At 46.2% G+C, this 13,394-nt stretch overlaps 1 protein-coding gene across 1 annotated transcript in view; it reads left to right on the forward strand.

The window, feature by feature from the left end:
• The window catches only part of LOC123747994 (high-affinity choline transporter 1-like), an 891,202-nt gene that overhangs the window by 481,999 nt on the left and 395,809 nt on the right, over positions 1 to 13,394 (forward strand). The gene's annotated exons all lie outside the window — the stretch shown is intronic.

Below are 13,394 nucleotides of genomic sequence, written 5' to 3' on the forward strand. Positions count from 1 at the left end.
CCTGCAGTACAAATCTCCAATCCCTGGGACCTCTTCACGATGTTCATGGGAGCCATCATTCGTCGGGTCGTCCACCGGTCCTCACTGAGAGCACAAACGAGAACACATACGAGAATCAAACAAAATACCGATAGGAAACATTTGGTAAGTTGAGGGATAAGTTTCCCGAGCTTGTCATGTCCATAGCCGGCACCATCCACTAGCCTGGCATGGACAGAAGAGGGCACTAGACCTTGTGAACACACCTCACATACCTCTGACGTCTGGGGAATCTTTGGCTGGTCCACTACACGCTGTAACTTGCCATACCGCAAGCACACCTCAGCCTTCGCTCCAGACTCGTTGGTATCCGTGGGTGTCTGCACACAAGGCCTCTTTTCTAGCTCAGGTACTTCTGCCATCGTAACCTCATGTTCCTTGTCGAGAGAATCAGGAGACACTGCTAGAACGTTCTCAATCTGTAGGCGAGAGGACAAATTAAACATAGTTACATCCGGGTCTGTCTTTACCTGGACATTACCATTGCCTGTAGACACCTCAGACTTTGATGTTCTGGCCGACTCGTCCGCTATCTTGGGATGATTGGTGCTCCAATCGGTCACCAAGTCGTTGGCTAGTACCACGTCAATCCCAGCCACAGGGAGGGTATCGACTACTGCCAACTCACATGTGCCGCTGAAATAAGGCGAGTCAAGATGTACTGGCACTAAGGGGGCGATGTACTGCGTCCTAGGAAACCCAACCAGGACAACCTTTTGTCGCCCATCCACACTTACTTCCTCGGGTAACGAGCTCTTCACGATCAGGGACTGGGCTGCTCCACTATCTCTGAGCACTACAATGGATCTTCCAGTATGATCACTCGTTACATACCCGGTTGAAGTGTGAGGGGCCAACAAACTTGGTCCTTCCTGCGTCGTCGTAGACTGGTTTCCTACTGGTGGTGTAACACAGCTCATCATCATCACCTCCCTACGTGCGCTGCCACCTCTTCTGCCTCGGCACCTAGCAGCTATATGCCCTTTCTGCCCACAAGTCCAGCACACCATATTCCTCCTCGGGCTCCGGTGTTTCGGACTGCTAGGACTTGTTCTTCGGGGGCTACTTGGGGGCGTCTTCTTAGCACTTTGTGGGACGGGTCTTTCTTCTTCATCATGAGGTCTGTCGAACCGGCGCTGGTAATTCCTTGGGACGTACTTAGCAGACGGCCTATGAGTCAGGATGTACTCTTCAGCCATGGTGGCTGCTGCACTCAAGGTCTCTACCTGCTGTTCCTCTAAGTACGTCTTCAGGTCTACAGACAAACAATCCTTGAAGTCCTCGAGCAGAATCAGCTGCTCGAGGTCTTCCTTGGTCTCCACCTTCCGAGAGGCACACCATTTTTGGAAAAGTCGCTCCTTGATCGTGGCGAACTCGGTGAAAGTGAGCTCTGAGGTCTTCTTCAGGTTTCTGAACCTTTGCCTATATGCCTCAGGTACCAATTGGTACGCCATGAGCACCACTTTCTTCACCATATCGTAATCGCCGGAGTCGTCAAGGGATAACGTAGAGTAGGCGATTTGGGCCTTCCCAGTCAAGACTGACTGTATCATGATGGCCCAATTCTCCCTTGGCCACTCCAAAGAGGCAGCGACTTTCTCGAAGGCTGCGAAGAACTTCGAAACTTCTCTCTCGTTGAATTTGGGGACCATCTTGATATTCCTTACCGGATCGAAACCGCTTGCTCCAGTTTGTCTCTGTCCAGCACCTAATCGTAATACTTCTAGTTCATGTTGTCTGTCTTTCTTTTTCTTCTCTTTCTCGTTCTTCTCTCTCTCGTTTCTCTTCTCTTTCTCGTTCTTCTCTCTCTCTTTCTCGTTCTTCTCTCTCTCGTTTCTCTTCTCTTTCTCGTTCTTCTCTCTCTCTTTCTCGTTCTTCTCTCTCTCGTTTCTCTTCTCTTTCTCGTTCTTCTCTTCTTTCTTCTCTTTCTAATTCTAAATGCCTCATCGCCAATTCTTTTTCTTTCATCTCCATTTCTTTATCTTGTCTCTCGTTCCATTTCTAATTTCTTCCATTCTATTTCACGATTGATCTCTAGGGCACGCATTTTGACTGTTAGGAAGCTGATATTAATCTCACCTGCATCACTATCAACGTCGCTGCCCTTATCTTCCTTTTCCGTGGAAGCTATCTCCTCACCTTCCCTTGTACTAGGAGTCTCGCCTTCCTGTTTCTCTTCTGCCTTCAGGTGCCGGTGAACCTTGGACAAGATCTCCACACGGGAATCACTGGCACGGATCTTGATCTCCAGGTAGGCGCTCACTAGTACAAGCTCTGGTTTGCTCAGATATTTTAATCTGGCAAGACAGTCCACTCTGTTCAGAAAAGCCTGAACATCGTCCAGATCATCGATGGTAGCTTTGTCTGCCATTGTCACAGATGGAACACTTAGCACTTAACACACTGCTTACACGTTAGCACTTAACGCACCGAGCACAGTTCTACGTCAATATTGCACTTTATCGCACCAAACACTGCACTTGCCAATATTGCACGTAATCACTTCGGGCACCACACTACCCAATATTGCACCGAGTCCAAGCGAACACTTCGCTCTACAATATTGCACTGAATCACCGAGCACCGCACTACTCAATATTGCACTTAATCGCTTAATCACAGCGAGCACCGCATTGCACAATATCGCACTTAGTCACTCTTGAGCACCGCACAGGACGTATAACGTCACAATCGTCACACAGGGGGAATTATATACAGGGATTACGCCACTTCACCACCCCTGTCAAACATACTTAACAAGGGGACGGATCCCGCTGGGGATGCCAATTATGTTACGGCCCTCTCGGGACGCAACGGGGTCCTTACTCTGATGTTGTTAGAGGAAGATATATGTATCCGTTCCCGAGCCAGTAGTGGCTATCAAGGGATGAGATCCGTGACGCAAGTAACTTAAAGGGAGTAGGGAAAGAAAGCTAAGAACTTAATATTATAATTATTACCATCACCGATTATAATATTTAAAACTCAAAAGTGCACAGGGGGAGGGTATTAACACTATAACAGGGGATTAATCCATAATCGTCGTCTTCTGCTGAAGACGCTGGTGCTACAACACTTGGTGCCGAGTCCTTGGTGCTTTCTTCGTGGCCTCACGACGTGTCCTCTGAGAATGCCGAGCCTACCCGGGCCACAGGTCAGCCAAAACGCAGGTCCACTGGGGGCACCGTCGTGGAGGCCGTCAACCACACGTCCAGCTGTTCTGCTGGCAGGTACTGAGCCACCAAGGCTGGTACGGCCACTCCACGAACGATATAAGGGGTACGCCCTAGACAGGAGTCTCGTGTGATATCACAAATCACCCTCCTGTCCTCAATACCCCAGTGGATGATCGTCTCCAACAGTCGGTCCCGGGTAAATCCTTTCACTGCCACTCCACTGGCAGGCTAACACACCACAGTGTTCTTCCGGGGGGACGACGTCACAACAGCTGCAGCAAACTTCACAGTATGGAGACTGGCTGCCTTGGGTAGACTGACTCCACTTCCATCACAGTGGTCCCAGGTCGGCTCTGTAAGCAGACACGTCATCAATAACTGGGACACTAATATACCTCACTTACGGGCTCGGGCACAAACACCTGACGTATCCAGTCCATAGATGGCGCTGTCGTCGGAGCACCACCTCACCAGAGGTCAGGAGCGGCGGTGTTGAGCGCTGAACCAGACTGGAAACTGGTCCTCGAGGCCAGTACACGCTGTCCTCACTAGGTGTCGTCGTCCGTTTGGCGGGGGTTTCGGGAGCTGACCCACAGATGGCGTGGTTGTCACTGCTCCAGGCTCAGACGCTGGATCCGGGTTCGTAACAAACTGTGAGAGGAGACAACACCAACTAGCTTAAAATGTGTAGTAGAGAGCACACGTTGCCATTTTGACTTCTTTCATGAGTGCAATAGTGAGTGCACCAAAGCTAAGTTCGTTAGTATGAACTGTAGGTGTATTTTGTTGGGTTGATACCTGGTTGATACCTGGTTGATGGGGTTCTGGGAGTTCTTCTACTCCCCAAGCCCGGCCCGAGGCCAGGCTCGACTTGTGAGAGTTTGGTCTATGGACAGTGAGAGTTAGGGTGTCTATGGACAGTGTATGACACCAGCTGTCAGGTAAGACCACCTTGGCCGACGAGGTATTATTAATAAGGAAGACACCGCCAAATGTAATGAGTATTACAGTAGACATTCTGAGGATGGTGTGAGACTTTTTATAACAATTCTAGTACATCCGTTAACTTTAAACTGAAAGTCTAGATGGACCTCTTGAGGAAGGGACTGCTTAGCTAACACGTTAAGTGTAGTAAGCAGCTCATTCCCCACTCTAGAGACCATAGAAAAATGATAAAGGTGCGAGCAAACGCCGAGACCTCAAAAGTTTGAAATCCCTTACACTAGGCCGTCGACCACTGCCATTGGCTGACAGCCAATCTAACAGGTAGGTCACGGAATCTCAAAACAATTTTAGATTTGTTGTGTGGCGCTATGATTCTAGCCCAAGTCTCAAGAAGCAGTCTCAAATGAATAGCAATAATTTCAGGTAACGTGGCAGAACATATGTAAATCATTAATAGTGCGGTTGTAACAAAAGACAGCGTTCAACTTAACAACACAGTTTATTCAACAAGTACTAACTACTACAACAACGAAAAATATCACTGACGTTACTAGAAATCCTTCCTGTGACACCTTCACGACAGCTAGACCCCAGCCACGAGTATAACTACAGGATCCTACCTGCAATCGCATTGTGCTGGATAAATGAACTTTCTGTTCACAGAGGATGCAATCAAGCAATAAGATACTAATCTATAATCACAAATTGCAGCAAAGACAAGGTAGGTAAGGAGATACGTCTCCAGTAACCTCCTATCAGTTACTTAATGCTCGTGCAGACCTCCCCTGCAATGCAGTTGTGCAATGCAATCCAACTAGTAGCCTTCAATGATACATCAATGGCTAGTGGGATTACTGGCAACACTTCGTCTCTTGGACGGTCAACAATCAGTGTTTTGTGAACAAATCCACAAGAGCCGTGACGAGGATTCGAACCTGCGTTCGAGAGAATCCCAGACGCTGCCTTAATCGACTGAGCTACGACATGGTATAAGAATTGCAACCAGAAATTCTACTGAACTTACTTGGATCCTGCAGCCTCTCCGAGACACAAACCAGGATCAGTGTTTTGTTGTTGTTTAAAGATTCGCTACTTGGAACAAAAAATTCCAAGTAGCACGGGCTATGTTGAGCCCGTAGTAAAAACTATCTAGTATCCGTTAACGTAACTCGTGCTGGGATTAATTAGCTGTCCGAAGTATAGTAATTAAGGGGATTATACTCACTGAACACTTGACGGGTCAAGTGTCTGTATAATTCTGAGTTACTTGTGACTGTAAGGACTTGTCTGTAGCAGACAAGATTAAGTTAAAGTAAGAGTTGTTGCCGACTGCTGTTGGCAGTGAATTAACGTAATTGTCACTATCAATATACGTAATGATAGTGACAATTACGTTAATTCACTGCCAACAGCGGAGATTTAGGAGAAGATTTAGCTGGTGAAAACGCATACCAGATGAAAATATCTCGTTTTAGAGTGAGGTGGTAGTCTGGCTAACTGCGGGTCGAGAAGGGTCAGTCTCAAACCGTTAGTGTTTGTACAGGCCTCTCCTGTGTGACGTCACGGGCACCACGTGACCAGAGGAAGATATGTGATTCGTGGTGGCTTCATCGGCCTTCTCCCTGATTGGCTCTTTCACAGAACAGAGGGGAGAGTGTGTAGGGCGCGAGGCTAGGCTGCCCGGCGCTCCTAAGCAGCATTCTGCCAGTACTTCAGTAGCTAAGTTAACTCCGTCTAAACGCGACACTAAGTTTTACTCGTCATCCTCATTCCACCAACGTGGGTCCGTCTCCAGAATCAGGGTTCGTGACGATTGGAGTTAACGATACTAAGAGTGGAAAGGAGAGATGAAGAGTGTGACTCCCAGCATGGTCTGAGCAGAGTGATACACACTGTAAGTGACCCGCTGCTGTTGTTGTTACCATCCGTGTACATCCATAAATTTACGACTGAGTTGGTTTTAAATGGTGGCTAAACCCGGGTTCCCCAGTGTTGACTGAGATTTGAAAGTGTGATTTAACTCATATTACAGCCATTTCTGAGGACATAGCTTTATACCGCCACTGTGCTTATTACCCTGTGTGGCACCAACGTGTGCCTCACCCCGTGTGTTCACCCGCGTCCACCACCCTGTGTCACCGCGCCCGTCCACCACCCTGTGTCACCACGCCCGTCCACCACCCTGTGTCACCACACCCGTCCACCACCCTGTGTCACCACGCCCGTCCACCACCCTGTGTCACCACGCCCGTCCACCACCCTGTGTCACCACGCCCGTCCACCACCCTGTGTCACCACGCCCGGCCACCAACCTGTGTCACCACGCCCGTCCACCACCCTGTGTCACCACGCCCGTCCACCACCCTGTGTCACCACGCCCGTCCACCACCCTGTGTCACCACGCCCGTCCACCACCCTGTGTCACCACGCCCGTCCACCACCCTGTGTCACCACGCCCGTCCACCACCCTGTGTCACCACGCCCGTCCACCAACCTGTGTCACCACGCCCGTCCACCACCCTGTGTCACCACGCCCGTCCACCACCCTGTGTCACCACGCCCGTCCACCACCCTGTGTCACCACGCCCGTCCACCACCCTGTGTCACCACGCCCGGCCACCACCCTGTGTCACCACGCCCGTCCACCACCCTGTGTCACCACGCCCGTCCACCACCCTGTGTCACCACGCCCGTCCACCACCCTGTGTCACCACGCCCGTCCACCACCCTGTGTCACCACGCCCGTCCACCACCCTGTGTCACCACACCCGTCCACCACCCTGTGTCACCACGCCCGTCCACCACCCTGTGTCACCACGCCCGTCCACCACCCTGTGTCACCACGCCCGTCCACCACCCTGTGTCACCACGCGCGCTGCTCAACTTGTGTTTAGAGCGTGCCAGACTGACCCCTTGTGTGTGAGACCCTCTCACCCCTCACCCACGCACCCAGTGAGGGTGCCTCCATCACCTCCTAGCTGTGTCACACCACGCTCCGTGCTGGGGCGCCGGACTTGACAGATGACAACATCGTCTGTCCACCATACTGTCCATGTTCATACTCCACGTGCTTCCGCATATCATCATGTGTGTGGAAATAGCTGAGTTAGATCTTCAATATACAGCAAAGTCATCAACTATACTCACCTAATTGTACTCACCTAATTGTGCTTACAGGGGTTGAGCTCTGGCTCTTTGGTCCCGCCTCTCAACCGTCAATCAACAGGTGTACAGGTTCCTGAGCCTATTGGGCTCTATCATATCTACACTTGAAACTGTGTATGGAGTCAGCCTCCACCACATCACTTCCTAATGCATTCCATTTGTCAACCACTTTGACACTAAAAAAGTTCTTTCTAATATCTCTGTGACTCATTTGGGCACTCAGTTTCCACCTGTGTCCCCTAGTGTGTGTGCCCCTTGTATTAAATATTAATAGACTGTCTTTGTCTACCCTATCAATTCCCTTGAGAATCTTGAATGTGGTGATCATGTCCCCCATAACTCTTCTGTCTTCCAGCGAAGTGAGGTTTAATTCCCGTAGTCTCTCCTCGTAGCTCATACCTCTGAGCTCGGGTACTAGTCTGGTGGCAAACCTTTGAACCTTTTCCAGTTTAGTCCTATCCTTAACTAGATATGGACTCTATGCTGGGGCTGCATACTCCAGGATTGGCCTGACATATGTGGTATACAAAGTTCTGAATGATTCCTTGCACAAATTTCTAAAGGCCGTTCTTATGTTGGCCATCTTAACTTCCCTTATATCCGACTCATTTAGGGCAAATATCAAATCAAGCATTGCTGGTTCATCTTCTCCTCTCATTCTTGTTGGTTCCCTGATGTTCTGGCTCAGAAAGTTTCTTGTTGCCACGTCCAGCAGCTTAGCTCTCCATGTTTCTGGTCCTCCATGCGGGTCTTTGTTTTCCCAATCTATCTTCCCATGGTTGAAGTCTCCATGAATAGTAGTCCAGATCCATTCCTGCTAGCAACAGAAGCTGCTCTCTCTATTATGTTAATGGTGGCCATATTGTTTCTATCATATTCCTGTCTGGGTCTTTTGTCATTTGGTGGTGGATTATATATGACTACGACTATAATTTTTTGCCCTCCAGTTGTTATGGTACCTGTTATGTAGTCACTGAAACCTTCACAGCCCTGAATAACCATTTCCTCAAAATCCCAGCCTTTTCTTACTAGCAGAGCTACACCACCACTACCTCTTCCTTCCCTCTCTTTCCTCATAACATAATAGTCCTGTGGGAACACTGCATTTGTTATGATTTTCGTTAGCTTTATTTCTGTGAGAGCTATTATGTCTGGGTTTTCCTCTAGCACCCATTCTCCAAGTTCATTTGCTTTATTTGTAATTCCATCTATGTTGCCGGTCGGCCGAACGGACAGCACACTGGACTTGTGATCCTGTGGTCCTGGATTCGATCCCAGGCACCGGCGAGAAACAATGGGCAGAGTTTCTTTCACCCTATGCCCCTGTTACCTGGCAGTAAAATAGGTACCTTGGTGTTAGTCAGCAGTCACGGGCTGCTTCCTGGGGGTGGAGGCCTGGTCGAGGACCGGGCCGCGGGGACACTAAAAAGTCCCGAAATCATATCAAGATAACCTCAAGATATGTTAGTGTACATTGCCTTGAGGCTCACTTTCTTCTGTCCCTTCTCAAATCTCCTCCTTGGTGAGTGTTCTGCTGGTGAAGGAAGCTGTTCCATGGGTGTGAGGATCTGTGAGGTGGATGACAGGGTCTCAGAGGATACTGGGATGAGGGGTGGGGGTCTAGTGAAGGGGGAGGGACAGGGAGGGTATGGGGTGAAAGGGGAGGGAGGACAGGAAGGAAAAGGGGGGGAGGGGGGGACTTGGCGGGAGGAGGGGAGGGGTAGAAGGGTTTGGGGTAGGGGGGTTTTCTATGCAGAGGAGGGTGGTGGGGCTGCCCTCCCCGCTGGTGTTACTTGTATGTATGGGGAGAGGTTGGAATGGAATACAGCCAGTCTTAATGTGAGTTCAATATATTCTCTGATATTGTTGTGCAAAATTCCTTGTGTTGCTCTGACATCAACCTTCCGACCTCACTTTGTCTCATATCACCTGAAACGGGTGGAGTAGCGTAGTCGAGGAACGCACGTTAAGTGACGATTACAATACGTCTGGGTGATTACTGTAATTCATCTCTGGTTGTGTATAAGTACACGTAATGACACATTTAGTTAGGCTGTACTATATCGTGAGTTGTGCTATGGTTAAATATTATACCAATTACTGATATAGACTTTCCATGCGTATACTTTGATATCGTTTCAGAAGGAAACCAGTGAGTCTGAGTGAGTTATTAGGGTAGTGTGATTGACCCTGGGTAATTAGTGAGTGATTATTAATTACGTTGATATTGTGTTGTGTTGTAATTTTGTGCTGTGTTATTAAGTGACTACTGTGAGTGAAGTGTAAAGTTGTTACTGTTGTTTCTGATTTGTCTGTGTGACAAGCAATTATATAATCTTATATTAATAATTGAAGAATCAGCGACGTATTCCTTGTTGTGAATGGCTGTACATTGAGGCAGTGTAATTAACGTAATTAGTACTTGACTAGTTCTTGTTTGGCAAACTGTCTTAAGTCATAGCGTTGAGTTAACGTAACTCGTCTTGATTAATTAACTGTCCGTGTGACAGTAGTTAGTGTAATTACTCACTGATTGTTTAATTGCCTTTGTGGCAGAGTAATTACTGTGGAGAATTATTGTTTTGAGTGTTTGGCTCTCTGAGTGACAAATTGTAATTAATGTAAAATACCTTTGATTGAGTGACTGTCTTGAAGACAGTAATTAATGTAATTAATTAACGTAATAAATTAAAGTAATTAATTTCATTGTTTATTTTGATTAAATTGATTGTGATCAATTATTCTTGTCTAATAGAACGTTAACGTAATTGTTGTTGTTCTGATTGTCGTCCACAGAGGCACCTGTTAACGTAATTGTTGTTGTTCTGATTGTCGTCCACAGAGGCACCTGTTAACGTAATTGTTGTTGTTCTGATTGTCGTCCACAGAGGCACCTGTTAACGTAATTGTTGTTCTGATTGTCGTTCACAGAGGCACCTGTTAACGTAATTGTTGTTGTTCTGATTGTCGTCCACAGAGGCACCTGTTAACGTAATTGTTGTTGTTCTGATTGTCGTCCACAGAGGCACCTGTTAACGTAATTGTTGTTGTTCTGATTGTCGTCCACAGAGGCACGTGTTAACGTAATTGAGATTGTTTACAGAAGACTGTCTCAGTGACCAGTCTGGTTGTGTCGTGTTGTTTTGTTGTTAAATTGTTTTGACTACAATTATTTATATTTCCATCTTGAGCCCGAGTGAGCATCCGATGTTCAGTAACAATTTGACCAGCCGAGAGCAGTGCGGACAACAGTCTGGCTATCCTGGCTTTGATTAGCTGTCACAGTGTCACTTGGGACAATTGACATAACGTTAAATTGTTGTGGGTTGTGTTAGTATTAAGTTTGTTTATGTGTGTTATTTGTTGCCAAAAGAAAATTGTCTTTATGTTAACATCTTCCAATACTATTGCCCCTTAACTCATGCTGGTACAAACTAGACTATTCCTTGCATTTAATGAGGGTCTGCTTCTGGACCTACTTCGAACTTTCAAACACACACTCGACACACATTCGAACCTAATTCCTAACCTAATCACAGAATACAAATTCGGCGTGAGGACCTGCAGTAACTCCTAAGATTGTAACAGGCAATTAAGGAGGTAAAGGACCTAGTGGATGGGAGATACCAAGGAATTGGGCTCCAGCGGCTGCCTTCGTCTTTTATTTCAGTTTTAAAGTATAATCTCACATCTGGCACTTAACGTGTGGGCTCTGTGCAGTCATTTCTAACTGAGTTCACTTGTAAAGAGTAATACAAAATTTCTCACAATAACGTTCTCCAATAAGGAACTCCACTCTGAGATCTATACTCGATGGCCACCGAACTTTCAGGCCTATTCCTTCACTATCCAAATCCTCTTCAAGATTTTCATCTCCTCATCCCTCTCCCTCTCCCTAACCTTTCCAAACCCTTTGAAAATCGGACTTTGGACTTAGCCAGTTGCTGTGTTATAATGTCCTGGTACAGTTTAAAGTGGTCAGGTCTCCCCCAGTTTAGACGTTTGTGCTTTAACCTTCAACATGAGGCAGTTGAAAAATGGCCATGCCTGCCTATGCAGAAAAAAATAATTATAAAATTATTAAATTGTATGAAAAGCATAAGAAAAAATATATTAATATGTACCTTTTTTTTACTGAGAGGAGAAGGTGTTAAAGGTTGGGCGACAGTCATGTTATCTGGCGAGTGTCCACACGACGCTGACGGCTGAGCTGTGCCACACACCACACCTTTATTCACCTAGTTGTGCTTGCGGGGGTTGAGCTCTGGCTCTTTCGGCCCGCCTCTCAACTGTCAATCAATCAAATGTTACTAACTACTAAAAATTTTGTTTTCTTCACACACACACACACACACACACACACACACACACACACACACACACACACACACACACACACACACACACACACACACACACACACACACACACAAATTCTTATCAAATTCAAACTCCATATCTTAAGAAGCACATCAACAAACTGGAAAAGGTGCAAAGACATGCTACTAAGTGGCTCCCCGAACTGAAGGGCAAGAGCTACGAGGAGAGGTTAGAGGCATTAAATATGCCAAAACTAGAAGACAGAAGAAAACGAGGTGATATGATCACTACATACAAAATAGTAACAGTAATTGATAAAATCGATAGGGAGATTTCCTGAGAACAAGAGGTCACTGATTTAAACTAGCTAAACACAGATGCCGAAGAAATATAAGAAAATTCACTTTCGCAAACAGAGTGGTAGACGGTTGGAACAAGTTAGGTGAGAAGGTGGTGGAGGCCAAGACCGTCAGTAGTTTCAAAGCGTTATACGACAAAGAGTGCTGGGAAGACGGGACACCACGAGCGTAGCTCTCATCCTGTAACTACACTTAGGTAATTACACTTAAGTAATTACACAGACACTCAGGAAGCAGCCCGTAGAAGCTGTCTAACTCTTAGGTACCTGTTTACTGCTTGGTAACAGGAGCATCAAGGTGAAGGAAACTCTGCCCATTTGTTTTTCCGCCGGCTGCCGGGATCGAACCTCGGTCTCTAGGTCCACGAGTCTACAGCGCTGTCCACTCAGCCAGCCAGCCCCTTGGCTGGTGATTTAGCAGTTGTGATTTAATTTAGCAGAGGAACATGCACAGGGCACCTGTGGTGGTTGACCAGACCACACACTAGAAGTTGAAGGGACGACGACGTTTCGGTCCGTCCTGGACCATTCTCAAGTCGATTGTCTGTGGTGCTCTACAGGGCTCTACACCTGTGGTGCCCTGTGCATAACGACACCACGTGAGGACAGGAGGCAGAATGTTACTCAGTAGTCTTGCTTCATACAACTCCACATACACATTGCTTAAAACTGGAGAAAGAAGGTTACCCGGATAGTCATTCCTTATTTTTGACAAAATTCATTATTAAATGCTAAATTTAGAGTTAGTAACACTTAGTTTTATAACTTCTATTAACGTAGGAACTGGAAGGGGCAAATCATATTTTAAGAGTTCATCAGATAAACATCTTAGTAAGTCATCAACAGGAGCTTTAGTCAGTAAAGAAGTTATATCAAAGCTAACCAAACATTATGATTTCAGAGCTCTTTCTTATTACATAATTTGTCAACAAAATCAACATTATTCTATAAATATGAATTAGAAACATTACTGACAATAGGATTTAGAACTTGAACTAGCCATTTTGACACTTTATATGACACTGAACTTATGAAACTAATTATTGGTTTATGGGTTTTAACCAAGTCATACATATATTATAATTCTCCATATGTTAATATTATATGGTAATGGTATGGTAATCCATTTTATTCCTATATAATAATTATAACTCCAACATAATGTAATGATGGATTTACTCTCATGATTTTTATATTCAAATGTTATTACCTTTCAATAAATTTGTCATTTTGTTAAAACTACAATTAACAGCATCTAATGGACGCTGTTAACAGTATTTCTGTTCAGTTTCCTTAACAAACTTTTCGGTAATGCTTATATAGATACATCCTATTAAAAATATATTTTGAATAAAAACTAACTTAACAACCTGACCTGTGTTAGTATCGTG

This window comes from Procambarus clarkii, chromosome 7, assembly GCF_040958095.1.
Source record: "Procambarus clarkii isolate CNS0578487 chromosome 7, FALCON_Pclarkii_2.0, whole genome shotgun sequence".
Taxonomy (NCBI): Eukaryota; Metazoa; Arthropoda; class Malacostraca; order Decapoda; family Cambaridae; genus Procambarus; species Procambarus clarkii.